This window comes from Canis aureus, chromosome X (genome assembly GCF_053574225.1).
Source record: "Canis aureus isolate CA01 chromosome X, VMU_Caureus_v.1.0, whole genome shotgun sequence".
In the NCBI taxonomy this organism is placed as follows: Eukaryota; Metazoa; Chordata; class Mammalia; order Carnivora; family Canidae; genus Canis; species Canis aureus.
In genome coordinates, this window is record NC_135649.1 from 118618339 (window position 1) to 118636294 (window position 17956).

Below are 17956 nucleotides of genomic sequence, written 5' to 3' on the forward strand. Positions count from 1 at the left end.
ATTTCATTGGGATCAGTTATTGGGAAACTGTTGTGCTCTTTAGTGGTGTCATGATTCCTTGATTTTTCATATTCCTCAAAGTGTTGCACTCCTGTCTTTATATTTGAAGAAGCAGTCACCTCCTCCAGTCTTACTGGCTTTGGAAGAGAAATAGCTTCTGTCAAGCCTGATCGACATTCTGAGGCTTTTTCAGACCTTTTCTATGGATGCGCCTATTCCACAGTTCTTGTTCCTTCTTAGGGAATTCTGAGATAGTATGCCTTCTCTTGAAAAGAGAGCCAGGCTGGGTGCTGACAGGCTGTTTTATCTCCCCACATGGTGCTAAATGCTCAAGTTTGTGTGTTGTCTTTCAATCTCAGAGTTGGGCCAGCTAGTGCCTTCTACAGAATCTCACCCTGTCACCTGGCCGCTGTCAGTGGTGCACAGAAGGAGCGCTACTGTGATGTGGGTGTGTGGGTATAGAGCATTAGGGGTACCCCATGGGCCATTTGGGGAGATTAATAAATGAACTGCCTCAGCAGCTATTTGCGGGCTTTCTCATGGTGTCTGTGAAATGGTTAGGAGGGACTATATCCCTTCGATGTTCTTTGAGAGCCCCAACCCCTACACCTGGCAAGGGGGGATAGTGTGATCATGGGAGCCCTGACTGCTGTTCTATCAGCTGCTCCCTGTCCCCCACTCATGCAGCTCCTCTCGGTACTCTCAGTGGCTCAAGAAAGAAATGGGCCTCTTTGGGAGTGTCCTTCACAGGTGAGGAAACTGGGCACTCATTCACATGCCCTTACTTTCCACCCTGGGAGCAATCACAGGCCAAGAAGGGCTCCTTTGGCACCGAGGTTTGCTGTCTTAAAGAAAGATGATGTGGGTAAAGTCACACCTCTTACCCTCTTCACTGTGTAATCTTGGATTCCTTTTTTTTTTTCTTTTTCCTTCAGTGGTGAGCTGGAACTTCTCCGCTGGACTCCCAGACTTTCAAAGGTACTGTCATCTGAAAGATTGTCAGAATTGGTGTCCTTTTAGAGAGGGTGGCAGAAAAATTCCCACAGTTCTGCCATTTTACTGATATCATTCTCCCTTGTTTTTCTTATCTACATTTAGGAGTTTAGATTTCTGATTTTCTATTGACTATTTACACCTGATTTTATCATGTTTGGACCAGTGTCTTCTCTTTCCATGTCCTAAGCAAGAATTAGCACATTTTATTTCTGTAAAAGTCCAGATAGTACATATTTTCAACTTTGTGGGCCATATAGTTTATGTCCCAACTATTTCATTGTAACATGAAGGCACCCACATCTACAAGATGTGAACTCATGAGTGTGATTGCATTCTAGTAAAACTTTATTTACCAAAAGAAATGGTGGGCTGGATTTGGTCCATAAACATGGTCTGCCGACCCCTGCCTAAATCTATGGCATCTTCCCTGGCCTGGTTAGCTCTCTGCCCAGCCTCACTCAGGTAGAAGGATGTATATAAAAGAGGATTATACCTATTTGTTTTGGGCTGTGGTAATTTATCAGAGAGACAACGGGGGAAGAGTAAAATGTAGACACATTGTGGTTAACATCAGGCCTTACGACGCTGTGGCTGTAGGACCCTCTGTGTATTCATTAATCTGTAATGTGCGCATGTTGACATTAATACTGTTAGTCATAGATAGTATTTTTCTAGTATGTTTTCTGGTGAAGGAGTTAGGCAGGAGCCAAAGGGGATAGGTTTGAAGCTGACTGTGCAGTCTTCCTAGGAATGAAAATTCAGGGTTGAACAGAAGATAAAGGAAAGAGAGCATCTGGTGTTTGAAAGGACAGACTTTGTTGATACTCAAATCCCCCATCATAGCTCTGGCTATCTCTTTTGAAAAATCATTGATCAAAACTGTTTGAGGGAAAAATGCCAGTGTTTCTTTAGCCTTTGTGTTCTGTTAATCTCATAGATCTGGGTCTTGCCCTGGAATATCCTTAATCAATATTTGCCTATTTGCAGAGGGTTTCATGTCTTATTCCTCCGTGAGGCTGATTTGAAATGACTCCAGACATTCTGTGACCATCAACTGCCAGTTTTTCTTTTCAACTAGGTAACCTGGAACTGTTTTCAAGCTGTACAGCAGGTCAGCTTCCAATTTCTAGCTGTCTTTGGAAGTCTTAATTGTTCATCAGCATTTATGGAACTTGTAGCATGATCTTTAATTATCTTTCCATTATGATGATATGTTAGGTGGCTTCTGGATAATCTTTTCCAAATAAGTAAATAATTAATTTTCTCCGATGCTGGAGGTACTGACAAAGTATGGAAGCTGTACTATATGGGAAATCTGGCTTTGCAGCTAGAGGGCTCTCTATTTGAATTTGTAGCACTGCCCTCATACTGCAATCTTGGCCTGGTTGTTTAATCCCTCTGAAAATAAAATCATACATCGAAAAAATGGGACTAATAACTCCTTCCCTTTGGGATAGCTTTAAGAGTAGGAAATGGTGTTAATAAAGTGACTCACACAATGCATTGCACAGAATAGTTGCTCAATAAATGGAAAGTAGTATTAAAAGAAGAAAATAGGAGTGGAAGTATATAATAAGAAAGCATACATTGTACTACTGGTTGAGTGCTGAAAATTCTTGATGTAATTAGATAGAAATGGAGCAGTGTGGCCATTAAAATATGAATTATGTTGAGGGGCTCCTGGGTGGCTCAGTCAGTTAAGCAGCCAACTCCTGATTTCAGCTCAGGTCATGATCTCAGAGTCCTGGGATCAAGCTGTGTGTGGGGCTCCAAGCTGCGCTGGGAAGCTGCTTGAGGTTTCCTCTCCCTCTGCTCCTTCCCCCACTTGCACACACTGTCTCAAAGAAATAAATAAATCTTCCAAAAACAGAGAGAATTACATTGAAAGCTACTTTTTAATTCATGCTAATGAGAAAGAGTGAAGCATAAGGTAGGAGAATATAAATAACTATAATTGTCCATTATTTCTAATTTGCATTAACCAGTCATTAGTTGTCTTTTGACTAAGTTTGTGCTTACTAATAATGGTAATGAACTTTATTAATCGGTTCTATTCTGTGCCCAACTTTGGTTCAGTCCTAAGGAGTAAAGCTCTTGCTCCAGGTGGGCCAGGGGTTCCTGCTGGAATACTCATCTGTCATGAATACTTAGACTTGGAGCACATGAAAAGAACATCCTTTTCCCAACACAGGTGGGCAGCTTGCATTGCTTTAAGGGACTACACAGTAATGGTTATGGGGAAAACCATCTAAATTCCCTGAGTTTTAATTTTGTCATGTGGGCAACAAGAAGGTGTGGTGCTTTTGGACCTCTAAGGTCTTTTATCAGCTCTACTAGTCTGTAATTCCAAGGCATTTCTACCTCAAGAATCAGAAGTGTTGGATTTTCCTCCCCAAATGCCCATTTCAAGACTCAAACCAAATTTTATCCTTGCGGAGATGAGACCTAGAATATCTGACCTATTTACTCATCTCCCTGCTGTTATTTCAGCTGATAGCTGCAGTTATTCAGATAGTGTGAATTCATCACACAATATTCTTTGACTAAAGTCATGCTAGAATTAATTTACCAACCATTTAAGATGGTTTAAAATACTGTAGGCTAGGGTACATTCATTAAGCACTATAATTGCATTTAGATCAGTCACTGGCTTTTCCCCTCTTTTCAATAGAAAACAAAGAGTTCTCTCTCCATTCTGCCCTCCTTCCCTCTGCCTTCTTTAAGTTCCTGGTCTAGCAGCTGCAGAATCCGTATGGCAATGAGTTTCTGATTCCTGCAGCTGCTGGCTGTGTGCTCCCCAAAGCTCTGGAGTATGAACTTCATCCAAGATCTTTGTTGTTTCCATAGCAACTGGGACAGTTACAGGTCCTGGCATTTTGGAAAATGAGAGTGTGGATATGTACGTTATATAATAGATCTGAGTGTTTTTGAAAACAATCATTCTTTAAAAAAAAAGATTTTTATTTATTTAGGGACAACGGGTGGTATAGTCTGTTGGGTGGCTGACTCTTGGTGTTAGCTGGGGTCATTATTTCATGGTTGTGAGATTGAGCCCATGTGTGGGGCTCTGCACTCAGCACAGAGTCTGCTTAAGTCTCTCTCCCTCTGCTCCTCCTGCTAGTAATCCTTCCCTCTGCCTGTCTGTCTCTCTCAAATAATTAAATTTATTTGAGTGGGAGTGAGAGCACTCATGGGGGAGAGGATCAGAAGGGAGAGGAGAGAGAGAATCTCTCCTGCATCTCTGACTGTGGTCTGTACTGATATGGAACTTTCTATCTATTCCTGCTCTTGGATTATAAATAAATGATCAAAATACTGATATTTTTATACCCATTTTTTAGATAGTTTTATATCAAGTAGACACTATAGTAATTAGGATATTTCATACTTAGAGGAAGCTTCTCAGAACTATGATATAAGTGTTTATGACAGAAAACTTGATTTGGCTCAAACTGACATTTTCTGGATGCATCCTGTGTGCTAGGCTCTGCTAAGGCCACTGCTTTGTAATCCCGACCCTTACCATTCCTATGATCTAGGCAGGGCTGGTTGTCAGTTGATGTCTCTTGGTGTAGCTTACCATGATCTATGGCCACTGTGAGTTGACAGTGACCCTTTTCACTGGTTGGTATTCACACCAGGCTGGTATTTAAATATTTTTAATATCACACTTGGGAAGAGTTACTAATATCCCTTTCTTTTAGAATCTCAAGAAACGTGCAAATCTACATAAAATACTCTTGGAGAAAGGTATCTTTTCATAAATGACTAAACTATTTAGATTCACTTTTTAAATTTACTTAGCTGTGGTGTTTCAGTTACACATATCTGGGAGCCATTTTGCATAAAGAACTTTCGTAGCTTTTACCTCTATATGCAACATTTAAAGACAAAGGTGTTTCTGTATTTTCACATGGATACAACCCACAGACTGCCTACTGGAGAATACATATATTTCTCTTTTCTCTTCATTATCGTGTGTGGTTACATTTAGAAGCAATTTACGATGATTTGTGACAAGACAAGTGAGCGAGATTTTGTGCTATTGATCAAATGTCTATGTGAGGACGTGCTGTAATAGTGACGGACGGGTAATCTATACATTCAGACCCAAGGAATATATTCTACTCTCCAAAGAAATTGGGCCAAGATGTTTGCCACAACCCCATTTGCTGAAAGGCTGAAATACAAGCTGATGAGTACAGTTAGAGAACATGAATTGATCCTCTGATTTAAAGGAAGAATGGACTCGATTGTCTCATTGAGAGCATACGCATTGTGCTTCCATTTATAAATTTAGATTTTGGTTTGATCATTTTATTTTAAAAGCACAATAGGACTTGGAGAGTTCTTGCGAGCCACTTTCTCCATGCCTGACAAGTGGGTAAAAATATGTAATAAATCCAATTGCTCTGAGATGGAAAAGAATGTGCAAATCATCAGTATTTTTAGAAAATCATTATACTTTAAACTCCTCACATGCTTTTGTCAAGTGAATACAATTCACAGACGATGTTAAGGCAATTTAAACAGAGCAGTTTTTGGTGGAACTATATTTAAGATGAAATCTATAAAAAATGTCCAGAATGGCTAGTTACTTGCTCTCAGATTATAAAACTAGGGTTTATATGCTAAACATAAAATTACCCTCAAACCTTTAATATTAACTTTAAAACCTTCAGCATAGTCTTGTAATGTATGGTTGTCATTTATGACATATACAGGTCCTTTTCCTATCTGCCATTTCTCATTGCTGAAAACTGGGAAATGCAGCCTGGCATTTGACTCGGGAAATGAACAATTCAGAAAACTCAAGGGGGAAACTCTTGAATGAATAAAATATTCATTTATGTTTTTATTGCTCTTTACCTTAAACTGTTCCTTTGATGCCTAATGTTAACATGATTAATGATTCTAGTTAGCCTTTCCTACAAAAGAGCAAGAAAAAAGTAAATTTGTGTTGAAGTTTAGCACCACAGAAATATGTATTCTTCACCGTCCCACGTTTACTGACTCCCTCAAGTGGGAAGAAATTGAGGAATCAAAGGATGCACTTTGGGAAAAAAGCAATTGCTGAAATGTGTGTATGTAGACTTATTTGCATATATATTTTATTTTGGAATGGGACTATCAGGAAATTATATGCTGCTATAAGTGACCTACAGAGAGTGTTTCTTTTGTGCAATACCCAGTACACCTAGAGGAAGTGGGTGTTAATAGCCAACATGAGGAAAGTAAACTGTGTTGAAGGATCGGTGTGGATCACAGAAGGGTAGAAGTAGGCAGATAGGGAAACATAGTGGAAAATTGAGGCTCTCAGTAGCGACATCAGCAAGCATAGTTAAGAACTTTCAGGCATAACTTCTGTCCTTCTGAGCAAGGACAGAAGCCAGTGTCCCTGCTGTGGTCACTGGGGAGCCAAGTTCATCAGAAGGATGGGAAAGCAGGTGAGGGGTAAAGCCTGAGCAGGACTCCAACTGCTATCAGTCCATTCCTCAGGAAGTCCAGGATAATACGTTCAAGTGTCTACAGGTAATTACTTCGCAAGCCTGAAATAGTTTTGCTTAGTGGATTTCTATTTTTGGTTTTCCCAAAATGTATTTTGATTATTTTTTTATTGACAACAGAAAATTCTCTCATTTTTTTTTTGTAACCATTGTAAGCCACTTGACATGAGATCTATCCTCAACACATTTTAAGTGCACAATATAGTATTGTTGACTATAGGCACAATGTAGTACAGCAGATCCCTAGAACTTACTCATTCTATAGAACTGAAACTCTATGCCTTTTGAAGAACAGCTGCCCATTTTCCCTATTTCCCCAGCCCTGGCAACCACCATTTACTCACTGGTTCTATGTGTTTGATTACTCTGGGTACTTCGTACTAGCAGAATCCTGCAGTACTTGTACTTTCGTGAATGGCTGATTTCATTTAGCATAATGTCTCCCAGGTTTATCTATGTTGTTACAAATGGCAGGATTGACTCTTTTTCTTTTTTTTAAAGGCTGTGTAATATTCTGTTATATGTCTACATCACATTTTCTTTACCCATTCATCTATTGGTGGGCAGTTAGGTTGTTTCTATATCTTGCCTGTAGTGAACACAAGAACGTAGATATTTCTTTGAAATCTGGATTTCATTTCTTTTGGATGTATACCCAGAAGTGGGGTTTTGGATATAGACTCAGAGTGGGATTGCTAGATCAAATGGCAGTTCTTTTTTAAAAAAAAATTTAAGGTAACTTCCATACTCTTTTCCACTGTGGCTGCAGCATTTCCATCAGCAATGCACAGGGTTCCCATTTCTCTGCATCTTTCCAAACATTTGTTATCTTTTATTTTTTTTGACGGTAGACATCCTAACAGGCATGAGGTGGTATCTAACTGTGGTTTTGATTTTTCATTTTCCTGATGCTGCCATATTGAGCACCCTTTCATATTACCTGTTGACCATTTATATGTCTTCTTTAGAGAAATGCCTATCCAATTTCTTTACCCACTTGAAGATCAGGTTATTGGGACACCTGGGTGGCTCAGTGGTTGAGCGTGTCCCTTCGGCTCGGGTTGTGATCCAGGGTCCTGGGATTGAGTCCCACGTCAGGCTCCCCGGGGGGAACCTGCTTCTTCCTCTGCCTGTGTCTCTGCCTCTTTCTCTGTGTCTCTCATGAATATATAAATAAAATATTTTTAAAATAAAAAATAAAAAAATCAGGTTATTTTTTAAAAATAATTTTTTTAATTCTTGAGTTATAGGAATTTCTTATATATTTTAGATGTTAACCTCTTGTCAAACACATGGTTTGCAAATATTTTTCTCTCAATTCAGTAAGTAGCCTCTTTATTTTTTTGGCTTTTTCCTTTCGCTGTGCGTAAGATTTTTACTTTTATGTAGTTCTATTTGTCTATTTTTGCTTCCGTTGCTTGTGGTTTTCATGTCATATTCAACAAATGATTGCTTCCATATAGACTCATTGAGTCGCTACACTGTACACCTGAAATATAGTTAAATTAAAAAAAAAAAAAGAAATCATTGCCTAAACCCGTGCCATGAAGCATGTTTTCTTCTAGGAGTTTTACAGTTTCAGATCTTACAATTAAGTCCTTAATCCATTTTTGTGGATTAGTTTTTGTGAGTGGTGTGTGATGGGGATCTAATTTCATTTATTTACATGTGGGTGTCCAGTTTTCCCAGCACCAGTTTTTTTTTTTAAAGAGACCTCTCAAGTTTTTAAAGCAGGTATATAGAAGTAATTATAACAGGCTCTTAGCTCATGAGTAGACTGGATGTCTGAATGGTACTGGGAAGTTGCCTGCTCTGTGTGCATACACACACACATAGATACTTCACACACACACAGCACACATACACAATCTTAAGGCAACCTGTGATATATGCTTGTAGCTACTGTGACAGCCACATATTGTTAGTTCCAAAACCATAGGCTTTCTTTCTTCCTTGCAGAAGATCAAGTCCCCCCCCCCTTTTTAAATATATTCATGTATATCCTATCATTCATTAAGTCTAAGGGTTCTTCTTTACTCTTTAATGGAATAAGGAAGCACGTACTGTCTCGTTTCTTTGCTGTGCCAGTCTGTCCAAAACAGAGAGACACTTTTGTTTTGAGGATTTTTATGCTAATAACTTTAGGGATTTAAAAAAAATTGATAAAACATTAGAGAATATACAAAGTTTCCAGTCTCTTTTTAAATGCCATCAATTCTTGCTTTCTTTGGGGTTTCTTATGATTCCTTTGTTGGAATGCTTTATGGAAATATTTAGCTTCGCAATTTTATTACTGAGAGGTTACAGTTCTTCAAATGTACTTTTCCTTCTGGCTCTTCTTTAGTTGTAATTAAAGAATAAATGTACACTGATGAACAAAAAGTATCATAGTATTTCAAATGGGCAATTTATATCTCTGGACCCCAGGCTAGGCCATTCCTTTATGGTGGTCATTAGGTCATAGATATTCTGTTTTTCCCCTATTTCTGGGCACTACGTAGGATTTTGGGCATGGCCATGTGACGCAATTTGGCCAGTGAAATTGATTGGAAAAAACATGACTCACTTCCAGGTACTTCAAACCAGTACATGATTCATAATGTTTCTTTCTTTCTACATAAGTGATCATAAAGATGCCTGGTATTTTGGAATTTCCATCAATCTTAGTCTTCAGGTAACCTTAATGAGTAGAGCCCTCTGTGTCAGTCAGAGAATATTAGTAAAATAACACATTCTTTTATGTACTCACTAGAATATTAGGATTACATGTTAATCAGCATAATTTAGCTAGCCTGACTAATATATCATTCTGTGGCAACTCTGTCCTATGGAGGATGCTGTAATGTGCCTCTCAGATCCCCTTCAGGACCAGGGCACTCATTTTCCCACCCCTTGGGAATGTTGGCAGATGCATCACTGCTCAGCTTTTGGTCCTCTCATAGGTCGATTCTGAGATTACTCCTGACTCGACTTCTTGCATGCAAATTGGCATCTCAGGCTACATCTCCTCAGCAAACTAAACTAATAAAGTCCCATATAGTAACCATTAAATTTGATCATTATTTTCACACTAATGGTAAAAACACTATGTAAGGAAAGGCTAACTTTACATAATATGCTAAATAGTCATATTGATCTTATATCAGTTAAGATGAAACTTTATGGTATACAGCTTAAGGGAGAATAATTTTCTTTCTAAATGATGCTGTCACCTAGCATTGAATTCTTTGGCTCTTGGTTGAGCCACTATAACAAACCAAGTTAAGAGGTGATATTACATCAGTACTGGCTAAACTGCTCTGTAAATGGAGCTCAAAAGAAAAGGACAGGTTTAAAACAGCATGAGGAGAGTTTTGGGTGTGATACAAAGAGGGATTTGCTAGTGGACATGGATCATGAGCTTTGCAAGAGCTTTGTTACAAGTGCTCTTAAAATTGCATGTCTTTGGAACATTCAAACTTAGGGAAAAAGTCATCCTTCCTGCTGCATGCAGTAACTTTGGAAAACAAAAGATCTTAATGAGTGGCCTTCTGAGGATAACTCCAGAATTAGAATATCCGTTTAAAGGTAGTATGTCCATTTTGGCATATTCTGTAGGAATGGATTTCAGCTTAAACCAATGGGAAGCCCTTCCACATGAAATGATTTCCAGCTACAGTTCCTACAATGACTCCTCTCTGCTCCTCACCCTATTTCCTCTGAAAACTAATAGCTAACTTATTACCGTAAGTTGTGTGCAATTTCCACTGATTTCGCCTGATAGAATTAGCTAGAACACCACAGGTCTGTTGATTCACATGAAAGTAGGTGTAAAGATCTTTCTTTCTTTTGCTGCTTCCTGTCTCATAGGTCAGAAAAGCAGAGCCTCCAAAGCAAAGACTGAGATACATCTTTTAAAAATGGCTGTTACAAACTCTCACAGTTTTGTTTGGAAATTGGACCTCAGAAATGTTTGGTAGGAAGAGGGTTGGTTGGGAGCTGGTGGTTGCATGCAGTATCCTGGATGGATAATCACCATAAGTAGAATGGAAAAGAACCTGGAGGCTTATAGTTGTTCATAGGTTCTTTTGGTACAGAGTATGGACTCTGCAGTGGTGGAAACCCAGAAGATCTCGTTTCAGGAATGCAGGCAAGTAATAAATTAATGTTTTCTATCCATTGAGATGCAAACTAGGAGCTATGTGTAGCAGTCAGTTGATCTCAATATATATTAAATAACAGAATTTGAAAAATAGTCCAAATGAATGTAGAGTGAAGACCATTATAATCCATTTGGGAACTGAAACCACAAACAGCTAAGTCACTTTGGTATAAGTACACAAGAACAAAATGAAGCAAAACAAACAGAACTTAGGGGAGAAGTTGTAGAATTAAAAGAAATATCCTGAAAACTCAGAAGGAGAGTGAACTTCTAATATTAGGCAAGGAATCCTAGGAAACTGTTTGGAATCCAAAATATGATGCAAGGCAACAAGCTAGAGAATGAAACCCTAAGAGGAAGATAGGGTAAGATGAAAAATCAAAAGATAACATGAGGAAACAAGATGGATAAGTAAGATAGGAAAGGAATGCAAGGAAGTTAAAAATGCAAAAGCAATTTAAAATGGGCATCAGAGGCAAGTTAAGATTGCTTAGAGGGGGAAAAAAGAAAAAAACCACATAATTAAAAAAAAAAACCCACATAATTGAGAAATTTCTGTAGTTTAAAAAAAAGTACTCCTAAGAAAATGGGTTGACGGGATCCCTGGGTGGTGCAGCGGTTTGGCGCCTGCCTTTGGCCCAGGGCGCGATCCTGGAGACCCGGGATCGAATCCCACATCGGGTTCCCGGTGCATGGAGCCTGCTTCTCCCTCTGCCTGTGTCTCTGCCTCTCTCTCTCTCTCTCTCTCTGTGACTATCATAAATAAATAAAAAAAGAAAAAAGAAAAAAAATGGGTTGACAATTTATGTGCTTAAGAAGAAAAAAAAATTATCTTTAAAGCATACAGAATTCAGTGAATTTCCATTGGTATATGCAACCCGATATCCTTCCTTCCTTTTTTTTCCCCTGTAGGCTTCACATCCAGAATGGAGCTCAGTGTGGTGCTTAAACTCATGACCCTGAGATCAAGACCTTAGCTGAGATCAAGAGTCAGATGCTTAACCAGCTGAGCCACCTAAGTGACCCCCCCTCTTTCCTTTTTTAGGTGACATGGTCCTTCATTTATTTTGGGAGCTCTCCTACCTGGGGTTGCCAATCAAATGAAACTTTTGTCACTCAGTGCAAAATTGACCATGAGATTCCAGCTCATCAGGTATGATACACATCCTCTGACTAGAGCTGAGCACCTGACCCTAACCAGGCCGGTGACATTCCTACTTGGACCTTCTGTCAGTCTATCAGAACAAAGAAATTTGCGTGTGACAATAATTTATGTCTGGAGTTGTTAACAGCCATTTTCATTTCTACATAGAAAACTTACTTGGGAATAAAGGTAATACTAAAGAGGATAGAAGGGAGGGATAGTGTGACAGTCTCAGGAATGTGGTATGACCCTGAGTGCACCTGCCCTTGGGTCTTTCAGTATATGAGTCAATATTTCTTTTTTAATCCTATTAAGTGAATCAGATTTTTGTTGTTTGTAACTGAAATAAACTCGTAGAATCTCATTCCTTCCTCTGAAAAAGTATTTATGAGAAGATAATAGAGAAGCACGTATAGATTTTCAAGGAAAAAAAAAGTGTTATAATTTTATAGAATGTTATACCAGACTAAGTTGACTTTCACAAGTGTAAATTCTGGGGAAAAGACATTCTTAGATAAATAGGGATTCAGAATATCTGACACCCATGAATTCATCCTGAATGAGTTCTTGATGTCTTCATCCAATTTATGGACATTGATTCAAACCAGAGAACCTGATTTGGTTCACAGATGTGGTTGACTAGCTGCTCTCTGTCTACATCAAGAAGGCTTGGATTACCTGCTGTGTCCACAGCTCCCTCTGAGAAGGTTAGAGGTGGTCATCCTTGTTATAACATGAGTCTGTGACACTAAAGTTGCTTAAACCAAGGATGGAGGATTTCCCAGGTAGAACAATGGGTGCTTGATTTATTATCTCTGCCTTCAGCTGCATAATAATGGGCTTATTACTATGAGATAGTGTCAAGAAATCTGAGTATAATTCAGAAACAGCATGCGTAGGTACACTCAGAGAAAGCTCTATACTTCTATAAAGGTATACCTGTTGATTTATAAAGTTTATGCTATGAATATACCATATAATCATCATACTTAGAAATTTTCATACATATACATAGAAATATACATAGCAAAGATTACATCCAAACATTAACACTATGATCTCTATTTTTCTACTTTTTGGTATTTTTCCAATTTCCATAAAATAATGCTACTTAAATATTTTTTTTTTTAAAGATAGCTGATGATGAGAAATGTCCACCTGGGTAATACTTGACAATACCCCGTTTAAGAGCAGACTTAGATTTCTGGCCATGTGGCCTGTTAGGAGAGTCTTGAGAGGATTTTCGGTCTTGAGAGGATCAATGAATTAGGGACTCCTTGGCATAGAGATGTCACTTGGGCTTTGCCAAAAGTGAAAGTCCTCCTTGTGATGCCTCTGTTGTTTAGTGAGGAGAAGCTGCCATTCTTCTTTACTTTGTCATCTCAGCACTGCCTGTGGATGGTGTATAATTACCCAACTATATGGATGAGTAATTATGATCCTTTCCTAAACTATTCTAAGTTATCATTATGGAAATCCAACACATGGGAATATTTTGCAGTACTTCTAAGTGTAAAAATAACCTCAATTAACTAAGAGCTGTTTGAGTATTTACACACTTTCTTGATCTCATGTGACCTGTTTGTGACCCAAATAGTATGTCAGAGCCTTTTCCTCAAGCTAAGGAAATTGATCTAATTGGGATGAGAGACTAATATAAATTATATAGTGTAGCATCAGTCACACAAATGAATATATAGTCGAATTGTCTAGTTTATTTGAAGCTCTAGATATTATAGAAGTGTGGAGGAAGCCATGTGACAATGCTACATGTGAAACTCAAATACAAGTAAATGGACTTAGAGAAGAAAGTGTTATCCAAGGAGCTACACATGGTGCTCTCACCTCAGGGACCCTATGTGTGCAGCCAGGGTACAGTACAGTACAGGCAAAGTCCACACCCATGTGTATGTTTTTATTTTGTACTCCTTTCTAGATGGTTTAGTGCCTGGACTTTGGCAGTTCCTGTCGTGTGGTTGAGGTAGAAGAGGTAATATTTATGCAGGTCCAAATGGATGGATGAGACACCCTCCCTCTGTGGGTCCAGGTGCTGCTTCCAGAAAGATATCCACACTCAATATCAGATAAAATGAATCAGAAAATTAAAGAAAAATCAGTTTATTGGCTGGTGAGTGTTTCAAATGTTACAATTTTTTAATGGATTTGATGATCTTTGCACAATTATTAATGGCTTTAGATCCTTAGAAAAAAATCCTAAGGATCCAAAGAAGATGAAATTCTTCTTCCTATCTTCAAATTGATTAAAAAAAAAAAAAGATACATGCAGATCCTAAGTCATACTTTTCAAAGCCTTGTATTGCAAATACAATGATGCTTATAAGTCATCAAAAAGATTTCATGAATAAAATAATTTTTATTGATCAATAATCATTTAGTCATTCAAACTATATCAATAAGGCAGCTAATCTATTGGGCTTATGAAATGAAAATATGGTTTGATTGATTTTTGGTCTCTCCTTCAGTGTTACTTCTTCCAGCTCTTAAATGTAAACATTCTCTAAGGAATTGCCTTTCCTTCGTTCACTTTTTTTTTTTTTCTCAGTTTATCGTTTGATGGACTTGGGGACAACTTAAGGTTTCACATGTCTTGGTTAGCTCCCCAAACTTTGCCTGTAATTAATTAGTTCACATGTATTGATAAAATATTACAGCACGCCAACATGTTTTCTAGATATGGAGGAAACAGCAATGAACAGGACAGAAGAGGTGTCTGCCACCCTGTTAGAATTCATTTATTTATTTATTTATTTATGATAGTCACAGAGAGAGAGAGAGAGAGAGAGAGAGGCAGAGACATAGGCAGAGGGAGAAGCAGGCTCCATGCACCGGGAGCCTGACGTGGGATTCGATCCCGGGTCTCCAGGATCACGCCCTGGGCCAGAGGCAGGCGCTAAACCGCTGTGCCACCCAGTGATCCCCCCTGTTAGAATTCAAAATAGACCTTGCTTTTGGGGATTGGTAAGGGTGGGACCATGAGGGGGCTTCTGAGGTGTTGGCAATGTTCTCCTTCTTCACAGGATGTTTGTCACATGGGAGCATTCACTTAGTGAAAATTCATTAGGTTGTATACTTAAAAAAAAAAAAAAAAGGCACCTTTCCACTGCAGTTTAGTAGACAGAAATTGCACATACCCAGTGTGACAGTTTGATGAATTTTCAGAAATGGAACACAATCTTGGAACCAGCATCTAAATGAAAAAACATAACCTTCCCAAGAAACCCAAGAAACACCTTTTTTACTACTTTGCTATCACTAATTTCCATTCTGCCTTCAAAAAATATAGACTGTATTTCTTTTTGCACTTTGTGTATCGTGTGGTAATGTTCTCTTTTGTATCTAACTTCTTACATTGAGTATTATGTTTGAGATTCAGGCAGTCTTTTTTGCATTTAAGTACATTGTTCATTCTCATTGTCCAATAGTATTCCTTGGTGTAAATCTAATGCAATTTATTCTCCATTCACAGTTTGTTTTAGATTTGGGTTGTTTCTACTTTTTATTGTAATGAATAAAGCTGGTATGAACATACTGTACATAATTTTTTGTTGAACTTAGATCAGCATGTCTGTTGGGTATATTCTTAGGAATGGGATAGGGTACATTATAGGGTATACATGTGTTCAGTTTATTTGATGGTTGCCCAATGGTTTTCCAAAATGATGCAATAATTTATACTCCCAAGAGCATGCTAGTATTGTTGCACATCCTTGCCAACAGTTGGTGTTATCTGTCTCTTGCATTTTAGCCATTCTGTATGTGTAAGCTGCATACTTTTATACTTTCCTATATGTTATTCTTCAAAAAAGAGTTTGCTTAAAACAGTAACCTCATAGATTTTTATCCTTCTTGTAAAACTTTAATCTGCTTTTTCTCTAATAATGCCTCACTATCATTCTTGGCTTCCAGGCTCACCTCATAGAACTGTTTTACTCATCTCATGCTGTTTCTCTCCTTACATCAATTAAGTAAAATTGAACTGAGTCTATTTCCAGTGCATTTCTCAAAGCCTGCAGGAGCAAGGATTAACTTTTTCTGGGGGCTCATGGAATGCTTCAAAGAGAAGAGGCCTTTGAGTTACACCTAAAAGGACAAATAGGGCTGCCACATAGGCAAAATTATTATAAAGGCATATCTGCAAGGGAAAACTGTAAGTGTGTGGAGGGAATAATGATATGATGTGTTTAAGGGAATTACAAGCTTTTCAATATGGCTAAGAGATGAGATTAGAAAGATAGGAACAGATCATCTACGAGGTTGTATGTAATGCTAATCAATTTGGACTTTTGAGATTATCTTTTAAATAGAGAGACTTGATTATGTTTTAGTGAGATCAATATCATAACATAATGTAAAATAGGTTAGAGTGCTGAGTCTCTTCTTAGGGGGACCAATTAGGAAACAATTGAAATACTCTCCAGATGATAAATTTTGAAGATCCTAAACACAAAGTAGTAGCCATGTATATGGCAAGGAAGAGGTGGATGTGTGGTGTCGATAAGAGAATTGACAGGTGCTAATGACTCGAAAGGTGATGGAGAAGGAAGATGGTATGATGACTGAAGGTTTTTTTTTTTTTTTTTTTTTTTGTCATGGATGGTTAGAGTGCCGTGAGCATAAAATGCATTTTAAATGTTAATGAGAACAGTAGGGAAGATGCATCATGCATTGAGTTTGGACTGTGTTAGGGTTGACATATAAAAGGTATGCAGCTAAAAATATGATTCTGTAGGCTTAGGAAAGAGATGAACTAGAGTCATGTCTTACGTGATTGTAGACATTCCAAGGAAAGGACAGATGTGAATGAGGTCCCTGAGAAACAACGAGAGTGAGACATGAGAGCCTAGGACAGAAGTCTGAGGAATACCAACATTTCAGTGACCAGCAGCCACATGAGAACCCATGAAAGACACTAAAACTAAAATGCTTGTTGCCTTGACAACCAAGAGAGTAAACAGTTTCTGAAAGAGGGAAATGGCCAATGGTGTCAAGTCTTGTGGAAAAGTCAAGTAAAAAAAGGAGGACCAAAAGCAAGTTGTGGTTTTGACAAAAGCAATTTCAGCGGTATGGTTGAGTTAAAGCTAATTAGCAATAGATCAAGGAGAAATTGAAAGTGAAGAAATAAACTTAACAATGATCATTCTTTTTTTCTTTTTTCTTTTTTTTTTTCAAGATTTTATTTATTTATTCATGAGAGGCAGAGAGAGAGAGAGAGAGAGAGAGAGAGGGAGAGAGGCAGATACACAGGCAGAGGGAGAAGCAGGCTCCACGCAGGGAGCCCAACGTGGGACTTGATCCCAAGTCTCAAGGATCACACCCCGGGGCTGAGGGTCGCGTTAAACCACTAAGCCACCGGGGCTGCCCCAACAATGACCACTCTTTCAGGAAGTTTACCTCTAAAGAAGGATAAGAAGCGAATGTAAATAAAGGAATCAAGGGCACTTCATCTTGTTTCTGTACAAAATGTAACATAATCTCATAGGGATTGCAACTCTTCAACATGAGAGTGTTGGAGTAAAACATCATTTCTGGTCCCTTTGCTGGCTTATTACCATGTTTTTTCTTGACTAATGAGCATGAGAGCACCATTTAAACATATTCTTGCCTCAGAAGTCTGAGTTAGACTTCTGGGGACGCCTGGGTGACTCAGCAGTTGAGCATGTGCCTTTGTCTCAGGTGGTGATCCCGGAGTCCCAGAATTGAGTCCTACATTGGACTCCCTGCATGGAGCCTGCTTCTCCCTCTGCCCCTCTCTTTGTCTCTCTTTCATGAATAAATAAATTAATAAAAAAAAAAGTTAGACTTCTGAAGTTATATAACCTAGATTCAAATACAAACAAATATCTGGCTGGCTTTTCCTAGGACTAGCACTTCTATTAAGATTCATTGAAAGGGGCACCTGATGGCTCAGTCGGTTGAGCATCGGACTCTTGGGTTTGGCTCAGGTCCTGGTCTCAGGGTTATGAGTTTGAGCCCTGAGACAGGCTCTGCACTCAGCGTAGAGTCTGCTTAAGATTTTCTCACCCGGGACGCCTGGGTGGCTCAGTGGTTTGGCTCCTGCCTTCAGCCCAGGGTGTGATCCTGGAGACCCGGGATCGAGTCCCACATCAGGCTACCTGCATGGAGCCTGCTTCTCTCTCTCTGCCTCTC

General features: G+C 38.7%; 1 long non-coding RNA gene across 3 annotated transcripts in view; it reads left to right on the plus strand.

Moving 5' to 3' along the window:
- The window catches only part of LOC144308088 (uncharacterized), a 478315-nt gene that overhangs the window by 264249 nt on the left and 196110 nt on the right, over positions 1 to 17956 (plus strand). For 2 of the 3 annotated variants that reach the window (XR_013374736.1, XR_013374735.1), the window contains exon 16: positions 936 to 978. This is a non-coding gene — a long non-coding RNA (uncharacterized LOC144308088). Of the gene's footprint in view, positions 1 to 935; positions 979 to 11689; positions 11798 to 17956 lie in introns of all 3 variants that reach the window. The other variant, XR_013374734.1, reaches the window with a different exon arrangement.